This window comes from Hemibagrus wyckioides, linkage group LG01 (genome assembly GCF_019097595.1).
Source record: "Hemibagrus wyckioides isolate EC202008001 linkage group LG01, SWU_Hwy_1.0, whole genome shotgun sequence".
In the NCBI taxonomy this organism is placed as follows: Eukaryota; Metazoa; Chordata; class Actinopteri; order Siluriformes; family Bagridae; genus Hemibagrus; species Hemibagrus wyckioides.
Window position 1 is genome coordinate 9,267,202 of NC_080710.1, and position 15,593 is coordinate 9,282,794.

The following is a 15,593-nucleotide window of genomic DNA, read 5'->3' on the forward strand; positions in this document are numbered from 1 at the left end:
TTTCCCAGAAGAGCCTTGGTCTACTGGAAGGAGACATTCTAGAATATGGAACTTTGCTGGGGGCTCAGAATGCCTCAGTTTCTCTTTCCATTCATTTTCAAGTCTGAGGCTTGTCTCTAAGAAAGATGACTTGATTTTTTGTGTGCCTTTGTCACAAGTCACAGTGAGAAATTTATCAAGAATTGTTTCTTGCTTTTGTATAGAACAGGGGAAAATGTATGCACTAAGACGTTTGGCTAAAACATGAGAGATTATCAAATATTCCACGTTGAAGATGTGTCTGCCTTGTGAAAGATGATATTCTTTAAAAGCGTCAGAGACACATTTTGTTTTTAACATGTTGTTGTACTTTATCTTTAGAATTTGTCACTGAACATGGATCACTTTTGATGTGCTCCACTTGTCTTCGATTAGGTCTTTGCTCTTCTAAGTCAGACAAAGTCTTGATGGCACTCAGTATTTCTGCCCCACTGATCTTCCCTGATATCCTGTTGGGTCTTCTGATACCTGTATGTGTTGCTGTTTTAAAAGTAAGGCCACTTTTGGAAATTTCCTTCCTGCCTGTTCTTGCACTTCAAGAACCAGAACAACTGGATTATGATCAGAAATTTCGTTGTCTTCCACTCTGATACCACACACTAGTCTCATTGTGTCACTGCGCATGAAAAACATGTCTAGTCTAGAGTGACTGTCATTCTGATGGCGTGTAAAACCCTCATCAGCAAAGCGCAAGTATGACCAGGTGTCTCTTAGATTCAGAGAAACAGTAAAGTCTTCTAAAATAGATCTAAATGCTGAATGGTTCGAGTCTGAAGGACTCCGATCAAAGCTGGGATGTAAAACTGTGTTGAAATCTCCTCCAACCACTAGCACACCCTCAGCTGCTTCCATCAAATACTCTTTCAGTCTACCCAAGACAGTTCTATCTGCCTTATGTTTGTACACACTGACAAGTGTGTAGAGTTCACCATACAGGTGACAGAACAGCACAATGTAACCTCCACTACAATCCTCATCATGGCATATGTAATAAAAAGGTACATTGTTGTTTATCAGTATTGCGACTCCTTTGCTGGAGGAGTTGTTTACAGTGAAATAGATTTTCCAATCTCTAACATCTGTCAACATTTGGTAATTTTTTGTCCCAACACGTGTCTCTTGTATAAAGACAACATCAGCCTGAAGATCATTGAGACAGCTCAACACATTTGAAAACTTTTGGGGTGGGCTTCTTATACCCTGAGTGTTCCACGTGACAATACAGAGACGTTTTCCTTGTGATGCCATGATTAATGATTGAACTTCTGTAAATAAAATACACAATTAAAATCACAGTAATTTTATAATATTACTCTCTATAGTATATTATTTATTTTTTTAGGATAAAACAGCACCTATTTTAATTATTTCACACCAGGTCGTAAATTTATGAAGGATTTGTTTTAGATCTCTATTCATCATGTTCTCAATACAGTTTTCAACAAATATTCACTAAAAATTAAAAAAAATATATATAAGTAAATAAGGATATAAGTGAGGTATATATTAGTAAAGATACATGTAAACCTGACTAAATGATATTTTATTTATAGTGTTCTATACTATACTATACTAAAGAAATAACTATGTAAGAAGTGAAGATACTTTACAAAAGTTAATCACATCTGTCAGCTGACAGTTGGGAAACTGTTCTCTTATTGAAAACTGTATGAAAATTATATAGAGTGAAAATTATTAAAAGTTGATTTTCATTGTTTTTACTGTATAGAATTCCAGGAAAGGAAAATGAGATTGCTGCTACTTTATACTTGATTGCAAAAGCACTAGTTTAATATACAAAACATACATTTGTTGACAATTTGTATAGATTTATGGCTTTCCATACTGTAAAGAAAGAAACAACTTCAACAACTTCCTAATAATTTTATCACATCAGTGTGCAGTACAATGTGTAATGTCATGACAGTCTTACCTGAAAGACCAGTAAAGCAGCTTGAGAGACCACAATGGATCAAAGAATACAGAGAGACACCAGGGTTTACTTTTGATGCTCTTTGTTCACTTGATCTCAGTTATCTTGTCAGGACTGTTAAGTAAAAGTTTTCAATTTGATTTCAATGTGATTTTTTTTAACAATTGTAATATTCTCCTTAACTCCTAAGTCACTTATATTAAATCAATTGAGAAAAGTCTACTGCAACCAACAAAAGCAAATGACACTGTATTGGTTTTATCCTATCCATCCTATTGTCACTAAGTGACAATTATTTAAGGACGACTTAAAAATGTAAGAAAAAAAGAAATTGCAACTGAACATAATTTTTCACACAAGGGATTTCATTACAAATTCAGAGAAAAGCTTCATATGAATTTCAGAGTTTCTTAGTATTTAGTATGTCCTTGTTTTTGCTATAATCACAATATGCACTTGAATGGACACAAATTTCTTCTATTTCAGTAAAAGAGTTATTATACAATTTCCTTTATTGGGAACTTTATCATTTTCATAATTACACCTTCATTAAAATGTAAGCTTTGCAATTTCTCTTGACCTAGATGGGGATATAATGTTATCTGCATCGCACTCTGAGGAGCTCAATGTAGGCAACAATGAGTGAACAGCATTCGAATTGCCATCGCATTTTGTGGTGCTCTAAAAGCTCCTGGAGGTGATCACACATGCTGCTGCTAAGCTTAGCTTAATTTGGCATAATTAAAAGTTAGTGTTGTCCACAATGAGCTTGATAATCACTGACTAACTTCACACCACCTTTCACCTCCATGCCGGCATCTCCAATTTTATTATATATTTATTTATTTATTTATTTATTTACATACCTTCATATTGAGGTGTTGAGGTTGTGGAATAATCCTTATTCTGCCTGACTGTTCTCCTCAGCCACTGCTGACTATTCAGCCATGGTGGACTTTGATGAACAAGGGTATGCGGCGATGCCTAGGGTTGAAGAGATGGCTGCAGGCTATCTCTCTCCTTCACTGGCTACATGAAGAAAGTCTGCATTCCTACTGAGGCCCTGGCAGGCCACATCAGCCTTATAGGGAAGGCCTACCATCCTGCAGGTTAAGCCGTTGTGGTGCTGCACACAATATGGCAGTTTTGCAGTTGTACCAAGCTGACCTGCTAAAGGAGCTCATCTTCCGGAAGGGGCTCATCAATGAGGTCTGAACTCTTCCAGACCACAGATTTAGCCCTCTGTGCCACTAAGCAGATGGCCCATGCCATCGGCCATTTCAAGCCTGCATTTAGTTCCCACAGAGAGGCAATCTGACAGAGATAAAAGAAAAGGGACAAACCTTTCTTTTTGACTTCCAGGTGTCTCCTAAGAGCTTGTTCTTTGTTTACCGCAGTGAGGAGCTAGGGCTAGGCCAGTACCCACCAGTCCCAGCCTGGACTGCTGAGTCAGGAAAAGAAGGCTAGTGCTGCAGCCTGACCCACGCCATGTAAAATCTGGGTGGCTGGCCAGTGTTTAGGGGCAGATCCCCCAGGCGAGAGACAACCATCTCCGCCATGTGGAAGGAAGGCCAGGAAGGAATCCTAATTTTCATTGCTGCCTACCCCGCCACCTCCGGTGCTTCGGGGTTCAGCCACGACTACCCATCCTCCTGCTCATTATGTGTTGCCACCTCCTGGGTTAGCTGCTGCCAGCTTGGGCTACACCCAATTTTAGACCTGTTTGCTTCGAATTGTATGCTGAAATATACAAGTCCGGGATGTTAACACTCAAGGTCACTGTGTTGCAGATCAGCTCTGAGGACTGATTTGCGATGACAATCCTGCCACATGCTTTGTACCCTTCTTATATATTCTCACCTTGGGTCCCACTCTTAAAGTGTGTCGTGGAGAGTGGCAGCCAGGCATTGAGATGCCGTGCTTGCCCACAAGATCCCTATGTTTCTAGTGCTGAATCACTTTCTCCTGAAACTCAGGAGCTACCTTTGGAGGTCCCCTTATTCAGTCATTAGGGCGGTCTGTGTTTGCACCCCCTATTTAGGTTGGCGCACCAGATCTGGCCCTAGGTAGAGACAAGATCTCTCTTGCTGAGAGCTTTTTGCCCTCTTGAGGGGGACCAGTTCCTAGACTCTGTTCTCCCAAATGAGGTTGTGGAGACTATTTTCAACTTTCGCCTCTGGTGTAATCGGCGTCATCAGGATCTAGTTCACTGCCCTATTAGTACAGTGCTAGAGTTCCTGCAGACATGCCTCTTTGAGGGCCTATCACCCTCTACATTGAGGTATATGTGGCAGCCATTGCTGCGAGTCATGTGCCTGTTGTCTGGTCTCTCACCTCCTGCACGGTGCTAGGTGGCTGAGGCTTTCCACTACGTGGTCCTGGAGGGGCTTCTCCAAGCCCCCTTTGAGCCAATGGTGTCAGCTTCTGATTAGTTCCTGACCCTGTACACAGCTCTGCTATAAGTTGGTCTTCTGCTTTCTGCCCCATGAGTTGTGTTTCTGCCCCAGTTGATCTGCCCCAGTTACTTTTAATATTAGTACATGAAACACACTTCAAAGACTACCTCTGATTAGATATGAGAGTGTAGGTTTAGATAAAATATAAACCTCTAACAAGTATATTGTAAAGCCAAGGCTTTCCTCTGAGTTAATTATATGCCTATTTCTTAATGAGGCTAAAACATCTCTTGACTTACAGTCAACGTAAGACTCATTGGAACACTGGCATAATTATTCTTCTAGTATTCACTAGAAGAGTTCAAAATGATCTTATAGAATCAGATATCTAGCAAACATGCATAATCCTACTGCCTCTATTTCTGTTGTTGGTTGTAAATGAGCAGAAGAAATAAGTTAATATAGCCTATTTTATTACCTAAAATTTCTTGTTTCTTTTTGTTTGTCCGTTTAGTTCTGTTTAGATTTTTATGGTCAGGTGTTTCTTACTTTAATAAACAGAAGAGATTTAGAAGAGCAAGTGTTATCATCACCAAGTAGATGTAGCTTAAACATTTCCTTGCAGAAACTCATCTTTCTCTTGTAGTGATGTAGTGACGGGGAGACAGGAAATATGGGTGGTGTTAGTCAAGTGGTTATTTTTAGCACTATTCTGCACACTCTGGGGTTAAAGTAATACAATTTCCCTGAGTGGATCAATAAAGTATTCTGATTCTGACTGTTATTGTTTCAGGAGTGGAGAAGTTGTTTATTGTATACTCTTTAATTTACATCATGTAACAACAAAAAATTATAGTATGAATACATATAATTGCAGGTAGTATAAATATGTAAGGTAAATGTTAACTAAATATAAAGAGCCTTCACTGTAATTTAAATCCATTATAAAGTGTTGTTTAACATTACAAATACATTTTCTAAAACTATTTAAATATGTTATCTCAGCATATATACATTAGACAATAACCAAGACAAATTTTTGTTTTGAGGTAAAGACATCTCTTTGACGTCTTAAGAGACTTTCAGGATTTGAACACTAAACACAACACAGTGTACACTTTGCATACAGCATACAATCATAGCCTAAATGAGAGAAGAAACTTTGAGATTTGTAATGAGTATGAGTAAATATGTAATGAGTCAATGTTACTTATTTTATATTACCATACTTATTTTAAGTCCTGAAATTTCCTTAAAAGTGTTCACGAAAACATCCACAAAATCTGAGTTTGTGATTGAGTTTGTATGTATGCGCAGAACCTGTCTGTGATAGCAAACAGTGACCTTACAGAAGTTATTTAAAGCTAAGGTTTCTAGTTCATTCAGAGCCCGGCTGAAGATAAATTTGGTGAGTGGACACCCAGGCTTCAACAATCTGAGTTCAGAAGAGTCTTCTTCTTCAGGGAGCAGGTAATCCAGAATGCTGAGCTCTGGTGTGAGGGCAAAAGAGATCTGGTCTGGCTTCTTCACCTCAAGTTGTAGCATTTTAAGTTTACTCTCAAGGAAAGACCACTTGATTTTTTGTGGGCCTCTCTCAAATGTCACAGTGAAAAATGGATCAAGATTTCTCACTATCTTTCTCTTAAAAAAGGGGGAGATGGACTCACTGAGACGCTTTGCTAAAATCTGTGATAATATTAAATCCTTAACATCAAAGGTGTGTCCTACATCTTTCTTCTTTATCACTGAATTGTATTCAGTCTTTAAGGTCTCAGACAGTTGACAGCGATGCTTTTTATAGTATTTCACATCTTTCATATCAAGTGAGTATTCTTCAAAGTCAGTAAAAGACTTAATGGCACTCAGAATTTCTGCCCCACTAATGTTCCATGGCCTTCTGTCAGGTGTGTATGTCAACACGGCAACCTTTAAGGCAACCTTTGGGATGTTTGTTTCAGTTCTGCACTGAACTGTGAGTTCTAGCACAAGAGGATAATGATCAGAAATATCCTGTAGTTCAGCTTCCTCATATGCTACATTAATATTAGCCACCAGTCCCATTTTGTGCTCTCTCAGGAAAAACATGTCTATCCTGGAGTGACTGTCATTCTGACGTCATGTAAAGCCATCTACAGCAGGGTGTTTGTATGACCAGGTGTCTCTGAGATTGAGGGAAACAGTAAAATCTTCTAAAAAAGCTCTCAGTGTTGAAAGCCTTTCTTGAGACTTTGAATGTCTCCAATCAAAGCTGGGATGTAAAACTGTGTTGAAGTCTCCTCCAACCACTAGCAGACCCTCAGCTTTTTCCATCAAATACTCTTTCAGTCTACCCAAGACATTTTTGTCTGCCTTATGATTGTACACATTAACCAGTGTGTATTGTTCACCTGTCACTAGGCAGCCTGGGCCTGAACACCAGAGGGAGCCATCGCCCGAATATTAACCATCTCTGCCCACTTCCGGTACAGAGGTGTATTTAAGCAGCTCGCCACCTTCACTCAGTTGCGAAGCATTGTTTCCATTTAGCGTTACTTGCCAAGCCTTGATTCAGTTCCTGTTTAGCTACTTCGTGTATGACCTTGCCTGTTTATTCTCTTTGCTACGAGTTTCGGATTTGCGTTTTTGACTAGTTTGCTGAGTGTTAGTTTTCTGGTACTTGACCCTTGCTTACGTTTCCTTGACTACGATTACCTGTCTTCTGTTCTTCAGTAAATCTGCTGATGGATTCTAATACACCGGTGCCTGACGAGTCCTTACAGAATGCTTCGCCAGAGATGAATCCAGCGGATATGCAAGCGGCGTTATGGCGACAGCGAGTCCTCATCCTAGCGTATCAAGAGGAAGTTGACTCCCTGAAAGCCACGAATCAGCAACTCTAGCAACAGCCACGAGACCAAGCAGCTGCCGCTACGCCGGCACTCTATGTGCGCAGCGAACTTCCCCGTTTCGCCCGGCCGGAAAAGTTCGACGGATCCGCCGATCGCTGCCGGGGATTTCTACGTCAATGCGACAACTACTTTGCTCATCAACCAGAGGCGTACGGCGACGAGAGAACCAGGTGCGCGTTTATTTTATCCCTGCTTACCGGTAGAGGTTTGGGACTCTGATCCTCAAAGCGTCCGCGGATTATTTCGCGAACTTAATCAAGGAGGTATTCGAATACCCGGCTGGAGGCAAGGATGTTTCCGTACAGCTGCTGGAGTTGCGCCAGGGAGTGGATACGATCTGCGAGAGGTTTTCATTAAGGAGAAAGCGACCAGGCTCCCACCGCACAGACCATGGGATTGCGCCATTGAGCTCCTCCCCAACACCACACCACCCAAGAGTCGAGTCTACCCCCTCTCCATTCCAGAAAAAAAGGCCATGGAGGACTACATCGAAGAGGCCCTCACGGCTGGATATATCCGACCCTCTACATCACCGGCTGCTGCAGGTTTTTTCTTTGTGGAGAAAAAGGACGGAGGTCTCCGGCCATGCATTGACTACCGAGGTTTGAATGCCATCACCGTGCCTTACCCCTATCCTCTCCCGTTAGTTCCAGCTGCCCTCGAACAGCTACAAGGAGCTAAAGTATTTACTAAGCTCAATCTGCGCAGTGCCTATAACCTGATCAGGATAAAGGAGGGAGATGAATGGAAGACTGCTTTTCACACGACAAATGGACACTATGAGTATTTAGTCATGCCATATGGACTTACCAATGCCCCTGCAGTTTTTCAATCCATGATTAACGAAATATTCAGAGACATGCTCCACAGTCACGTTATAGCTTACATCGACGACATACTGATTTACTCATCCGACCATGACCAACATGTTTCTCACGTTCGAGCCGTCCTTCACCGTCTCACAGACCACAACCTCTTTGTAAAACTGGAAAAGTGTGTATTCCACTGCTCCTCCATAATGTTTCTGGGGTATGTGATTTCTCAAAATGGAGTGGAAATGGACCAGTCCAAAGCGGCAGCTATCACATCTTGGCCGGAACCCACCAGTATTAAGGAGCTACAACGATTCCTGGGGTTCGCAAACTTTTACCGCCGTTTCATCCAGAATTATAGCACCATAGCCAGTCCTTTGACCTCATCGCTGAAAGGAAACCCACGGAAATTAAGGTGGACTGACCAAGCCAGGACAGCCTTCAATAGGCTCAAGCAGAGCTTCTCCTCTGCCCCCTTACTCCGACACCCGTGACCTGACCTGCCTTTCCCCGTGGAGGTGGACGCCTCTAACTGCGGAGTAGGGGCAGTACTTTCTCAATGCCAGCCAGAGTCGGGCAAACTGCACCCATGCGCCTTCTTCTCCCGCAAACTCACACCAGCGGAGATGAATTATGATGTGGGCAACAAGGAACTGCTAGCCATGAAGTCTGCCCTAGAGGAGTGGAGGCATTGGTTGGAGGGGGCTATTCACCTGTTTCTCATTCTCACAGATCACTGGAACCTTGCGTATCTTCGTGAAGCTAAACGCCTGAACTCACGCCAAGCCAGGTGGGCACTGTTCTTCTCACGATTCAAGTTCACAGTCACCTATCGTCCGGGGTCCAAGAACGGTAAAGCTGACGCGCTCTCCAGATACCCAGATACCATCCTCCCACCTTCTGTTCTAGTAGACCCCATACATTGGGATTTCATGAGGGAAATCGAACAGGCCTACACCTCAGAGGCACCACCCCCGAACTGTTCCTGAGAGCATACTGCAGCAAAGAACAACACAGGTTGAGCGAGTTCCTCCCGTGGGCCGAATATGCCCAGAACTCTTTGACTCATTCCTCCACGGGACTAACGCCATTCCAATGTGTATTAGGCTATCAACCACCGCTGTTCCCTTGGTCCGGAGAGCCCTCCGACGTCCCCGCGGTAGATGAGTGGTCCAAGCGCAGCCAGGAGACCTGGGAAAGAGCCCATGTCCGCCTACAGAGGGCGATTCGACGGCAGGTTATTCAAGCCAACCGCCGACGTCAGCCTCACCCAGCCTACCAGGTGGGGCAAAGGGTTTGGTTGTCCACACGTAACCTGAAACTGAAACTACCCTGCCGTAAACTCAGCCCGAAATTCATAGGCCCTTTCAAGATTGTTCGCCAGATAAATCCGGTCTCTTATCGCCTTGAACTGCCCGCCTCATATAGCATCTCGCCCACGTTTCATGTGTCTCTGCTCAAGCCTTATTACGGACCCCAGACAACGAACCCCAATACTCACGAACCGCCCCCTCCCCTGGACGTTGACGGCTCCCTCGCCTACCGAGTTAACACCATTTTGAACTCACATCGCCAGGGCAGTCGCCTCCAATACTTGGTGGACTGGGAGGGGTACGGCCCCGAGGAGCACTGCTGGGTCAATGCTCGCGACATCCTGGACCCAGCAGACTCATAGAGGAGTTTCACCAAAACTTTCCCCACAGACCTGCTCCTCGTCCGAGGGGGCACCCTCGACGACGAACACCTGGAGATGTTTCTAGATGGGGGGGTTCTGTCACTAGGCAGCCTGGGCCTGAACACCAGAGGGAGCCATCGCCCGAATATTAACCATCTCTGCCCACTTCCGGTACAGAGGTGTATTTAAGCAGCTCGCCACCTTCACTCAGTTGCAAAGCATTGTTTCCATTTAGCGTTACTTGCCAAGCCTTGATTCAGTTCCTGTTTAGCTACTTCATGTATGACCTTGCCTGTTTATTCTCTTCGCTACGAGTTTTGGATTTGCGTTTTTGACTAGTTTGCTGAGTGTTAGTTTTCTGGTACTTGACCCTTGCTTACGTTTCCTTGACTACGATTACCTGTCTTCTGTTCTTCAATAAATCTGCTGATGGATTCTAATACACCGGCGCCTGACGAGTCCTTACATCACCATACAGTTTACAGAATAGCACAATGTAACCTCCACTATAATCCTCATCATGGCGTATGTACTCAAATGGTACGCTGTCTCTTATCAGCATTGCGACTCCTTTGCTTTTCAAGCTGTACACAGTGAAGTAGGATCTCCAGCCTTCAACATCTTTCAGGATGTCATCGTCCATCTCAACATGTGTCTCTTGTATGAAGGCAACATCAGCATGAAGGTTACTAAGGCTCATCAACAATTTTTGGAACTTTGTTTTAATACCATTTGTGTTCCAGGAGACAAAATGAAGACTTGATTGTGTCTGATCTTCAACGTAAATACACTTAATAAAAACAGTTTATTTCTTTACATTCTCTTTTATTATGTATTATTATTGTTTTATACATTATTTATAAAGTACATTTTTCTTATTTAAAAAACACATTACATATATATATATATATATATATATATATATATATATATACTTTCTGTCGTTGTGCTTTGTGTTGTATATTTAAAAGATAAGCCAGAGACTTATCTAGCAATCTTGAATTTAATTGTAAAACTCAAATAAAACCCAGAATATAAGACGAAATTATATATTATATTATTATCTGTGTATTGTATGTTATGTTAAGCCAAAATAACTATATTACCTTGTTGAAAATGTACTTTTGGCTCAGCAGTCAACTGGTGGTACAAATGTAAGAAATGAAGAAATTCATATTTAAGCAATTATGATACAAGTCTTCAGTTAAGTCTACATTATTACATCTTTGTATTTTTCAGTCAGGTGTATGGTGTTCACACACACACACACACAGACAGATTAGTTAATCATTAATCATCTTGGGTTACATTTACTGTCACAGACTGCTGGACAGTTCCCTGGCAGAACACCAGAGAGCAGTCTGGCAGGGTTTCTTTATGTTCCCTTGTGCTTTTGTTTACGTTGTGTTTGCACATGTACTTGCCCCAACCGATCCTGCCTCCCTTTCCCCACCTCTTCACCTGTTCCTTATGTTTCAATAATTACCTTCCCTATATATACCTGCTGTCTTGTGCTTTAAGATAAGACGCTTTTGCTCACAAGGATTAATGGAACATTATTTATTGTGTAAGGTCATTATCCCTGATTATTTAGTATATTTGGTGGAGTTTAAAAACAGCACCCAACAAAGCCCTTCGATGTGGAGGTGAACATCTCTGAAACAGGAGTTGGGTTCTGTCACAGTGTTTCAGGAAGATGCAAAAGCTCAATACTGTGGCCTTCTTTTCCTGGAGGCAGTCTACCCAGTGAGCACAATTACAACATTGGAAATTGAGAACTGCTAGCCATCAAGTTGGCTCTGAAGGAGTGGGAGACACTGGAGGAGGTTGAACAGCCACCTCTGAATGGCCCAGTACCCAAAGCCGCAACAACCCTGCTGGTCTCTGTTTTTTGACTGCTTACATTTCACTCTGTCCTATCACCCCAGCTCTAATGCTAAAGCAGGTTTTCTTTCCTGGTCCATTCTGCTGGGCCCTGAGCCCATTCCTCAACTGAACACACACACAGTGCATCCATTGACAACTGGACAGTCACTCGGCAGGAACACGCACTCCTGTCCTCCTCATGAGCTCTTTGTTCCCAGCTGCCTATGTATCAATGCATTTACACTCTGCTTAGGTACTGGTGGACCAACATTGACTCATCCAGTTGAAGGTCCCTCAAGCCATGTCTGTAACTAAGTTAATCCCACTGCTCACAACCCAATGGCCCTTGTATGACAGAGCCATAGATTTCCTAACCTTCTGAATCCCAAGGTATCACCATCATTCTTCTTATCATAGAGTAATTCTCCAAGTCACTTTCCAGACTCATCTCTGCCTTGACTATAGCCAAATTTCTCTACACCTGTTTTTTGCTTCCAAAAGCAGAGGACACAATAAGTGACTAGGGTCCACAGTGGAATTGACCTCACTTCCAGGTTTCAGGTATCCAGAAACTATTGGTCATATCCAGAAATTTAACCAGGAGGTCAGTAGATTTATTTGAAACTTTCTGATACAAATATGATTGGGCCCAAATTTTGCCATGGGCTATAAGCCCAAAACTCACTATTGACACTTGACCACATAGCTTACCCTTTTCCATTGCATGCTGGGGTACCACCTGCCCAAGGATTCTTATTTCCTGGACTACAAACTTTTGCAAACGTACTTACAAATGTGACAAGTGGAATTGTCTAATTGATCCACAGTTTGTAATTAATCTAAAATTCAGTATGGAAAACAAATCTGAACTGACCCTGAACTGGACTGAAGTATTCAGTGTGAACACACCCATAGTGTACAGTACACTGTGTAATGCATTGGCATCTCTTTGTACAATGAGCCTTACCTGAAAAACTAGGCAGACAACTTAAGAGCTAAATTTGGATCAAAGAATGCAGCAACACCAGCATTTGCTTCTGTTGTTGGTTGATGACTTGATCTTAATCAGGTAGGGCCACTGTTAAATAAAAACACTCATTGTAAGTAATTGATTTTGCATGATTGAGTTAAGAATAAACTGATAACGATTCATTGAAAAATATATATTAACATTTAATTAAGCATATTTTCAACATTAACATTTAATTACAATTTCAAACTATAACAAACAAATGAATATTTATGTCTATTAAGTAAAAAAAGAAAAGAAAAAAGAAACAAAAATTTCTTTTTTAAATCAGCAGTTTTAATTGAATGTCTAGGTAACTACAAAACACTAAAAATACAGCATTTTAACACAACTATTACAGTTTAATTTACATTTTAAAAGCTGTAGACAAGTAAACCAAGTAAAGCTTCCTTGTTTTATGGTGAAATATGACACAGATGATCATAAAATGATAACTAACGCCTTAGAAATTGATGAAGTGAAGAAACAACCACAACTCATCAATGTTTCTGTATGTGTGTGTTTTAATTGTTTAATTTATAATAAACATCCTAAATATGTTTAAAGTTATATATATTTCCCTGCTAGGAACTTCCCTTGTACACTCAACTGATAGAAGAAATGAGATCATACAATTTACAGGAAATATAAATGCACGTCACAGTTACATAAGTCACACCTAAACAATGGTGATACCATTATTCAAATGTACAGACATAAAATAATGACACATACAATACAGACATTATTCTGATACAGACCATTTACAGACAATTAAAAGTAACTCCACTTTACATCATTCCACATCATGTTTCAGAAATATGTATATATTAGTATAAGTATAGAAATATAATTATGCTTAAACTGTAAGTAATCTATTTTCTTTTTTAACATAATTCCATTATTGTGTGGAACTTACCTTGTGCACTCAGCAAAAATGAAGACGTGAATTAGATGAAGAATCAGATCAGTCATATGATTTACAGAAACTCTCACCACAGGTTCTGTAATTATTTGGTACTTTGCTGGTCCATAAGATTTACAGCAAAAGTTAAAACACAAAGAAAAGACAGAGGGAAACAAAAAAGCAGCCTGATGCACAAACCTCTGTGCCCCATTTGCATGGGCACTTCTCTATTTCCGCAGTGTAATGTTTAACCCTTGAAGATCGAAACTTAAGCCTGCTTGGGAGTATGTGGTTTTTTAATACAATATAATATTGAAATTGTGTGCCCAAGGGGGAAAACAGTGTTTCTATCTATCTATCTATCTATCTATCTATCTATCTATCTATCTATCTATCTATCTATCTATCTATCTATCTATCTATCTATCTATCTGTCTGTTTGCAAATCTAGCAAGAACATGCAAGATTCAATATGTTAAATAAAGAAAGTAGAATAATGCTACTAGAAATCTCATGTGTGCTATATGTACATATATGTTCTTGTTTTATGAGCTGGACATATGTTTAGAAGGCAAAAATGAAAATGTAGCTTTGCTTAATTATATTTAATTTCCTTTCTCTTGACCTCAAATCAGCTGCTGCTCACAGCATATGAGACATAAACACAGTCTGATGCAAATGTCCAGAAGTGATTTCCTTATCCTTGCTTGAATCTCTCAAACGAATACTCAATACAGATAGTCAAACATGCTTAGCTCAGCCTGTGTGCATTTATAAAGACATGAATAAAGAATTGCCGTCAGCTGGCTTTTGCATAGTCAAATCTACCCTATGTGAAAGAGAATCTCTGAATTCACCAGTGTTGTATAAAGTACCCAAAAGCCATACTTTAGTAAAAGTACAGGTATTTTGTTAGGAAATGACTCAAGTAAAACTTAGTCACCCATTATAATTCTACAGTACTTGAGTAAAAGTCTTAAAGTATCTGAAATAAACTGTACTTAAGTATCAAAAGTATTTTTTTATGAATGTATTCAAGTGTGGAAAGTAAAAGTAGAAGTAAATTATTTAAATAAAAAGCAAGACTGTAATAATTTGGAGAATTATGAATTTTATTCTGTATTGCTTTCTTTCTTAAACTTCTCAATAAGTGCACCACCAAAAAATAAGACTTGCATGAAAGAAAGAAGAGGCCTTTAGAACTTAGTGAACTGTATTGTAATGAAGTGTACAGTATCAGTGTTTCCGTACATGTGCACTTGTAACTAAGGCCATGTCCACATTTTTAAGAAGGGAGATTTTCTCTGTGTTTTGACCTTTCGTCCACATACTAATGCAGTTTGAGGTCGTTGAAAATGGAGCTTTTGGAAAACTCCTGACAAAGTCCAAAACTCACCGTTTTCAGTGGTGTTGTGTAGACAGGGGAAACGGAGATTTTGATGAATTGACATCATTGTCTGTGTGCCGGTCTCCTTGATTTTCTGAGCTTTGTTTATGAAGATATTTTTGTGCAATAGCAGACTTACGTGAACTACTGAGTGTGTTAACGTTGCTTACTGGACTTTTTACATGCGTGCACATGCACGTGCAGTTACTGACACATTACGTTCATGAACAGAGGGGCCGGAATGTAATACGGAGCTCACTGCTGCTGCATACAAAACTCCAATAACGCACACAGTGATGGAGGTTTTGGATGAGACCCGGTCCGACTTCTACATTCTACAATGAAATTTTCACATTTCACAATTTTCAAGGGCGTCACTTTCCGACGACGCGCCATTGTTGTTAAACTACTGGAACTGGTAATAAAGTTTTGTCTAGGCTTCTGATTGGCTAGGCTCCTGACAGCACTTAACAGGGCTTCTGATTGGCTAGGCATGCTCCTGAGAGCACTTAACAGGGCTTCTGATTGGCTAGGCATGCTCCTGACAGCACTTAACAGGGCTTCTGATTGGCTAGGCATGCTCCTGACAGCACTTAGCAGGGCGTTTTGCGTTTTTGCTTTAGGACACCTAAAGTCATCATTAACCACAAACTTCCTTTACCGCAAATTTGGATGCAGGTT

The 15,593-nt window shown here is 40.8% G+C and overlaps 1 protein-coding gene across 3 annotated transcripts in view; it reads right to left on the reverse strand.

Annotated features, from left to right (window-relative positions):
• LOC131350745 (uncharacterized) overlaps positions 1–15,593 on the reverse strand; it is a 63,085-nt gene that overhangs the window by 11,848 nt on the left and 35,644 nt on the right. For 2 of the 3 annotated variants that reach the window (XM_058385610.1, XM_058385582.1), the window contains exon 1: positions 12,577–12,689. The exons of the other annotated variant lie outside the window; for it this stretch is intronic. The gene's annotated coding sequence lies outside the window, so the exon portion shown is untranslated. Of the gene's footprint in view, positions 1–12,576; positions 12,690–15,593 lie in introns of those variants that run through there. 3 annotated transcript variants of the gene reach the window in all.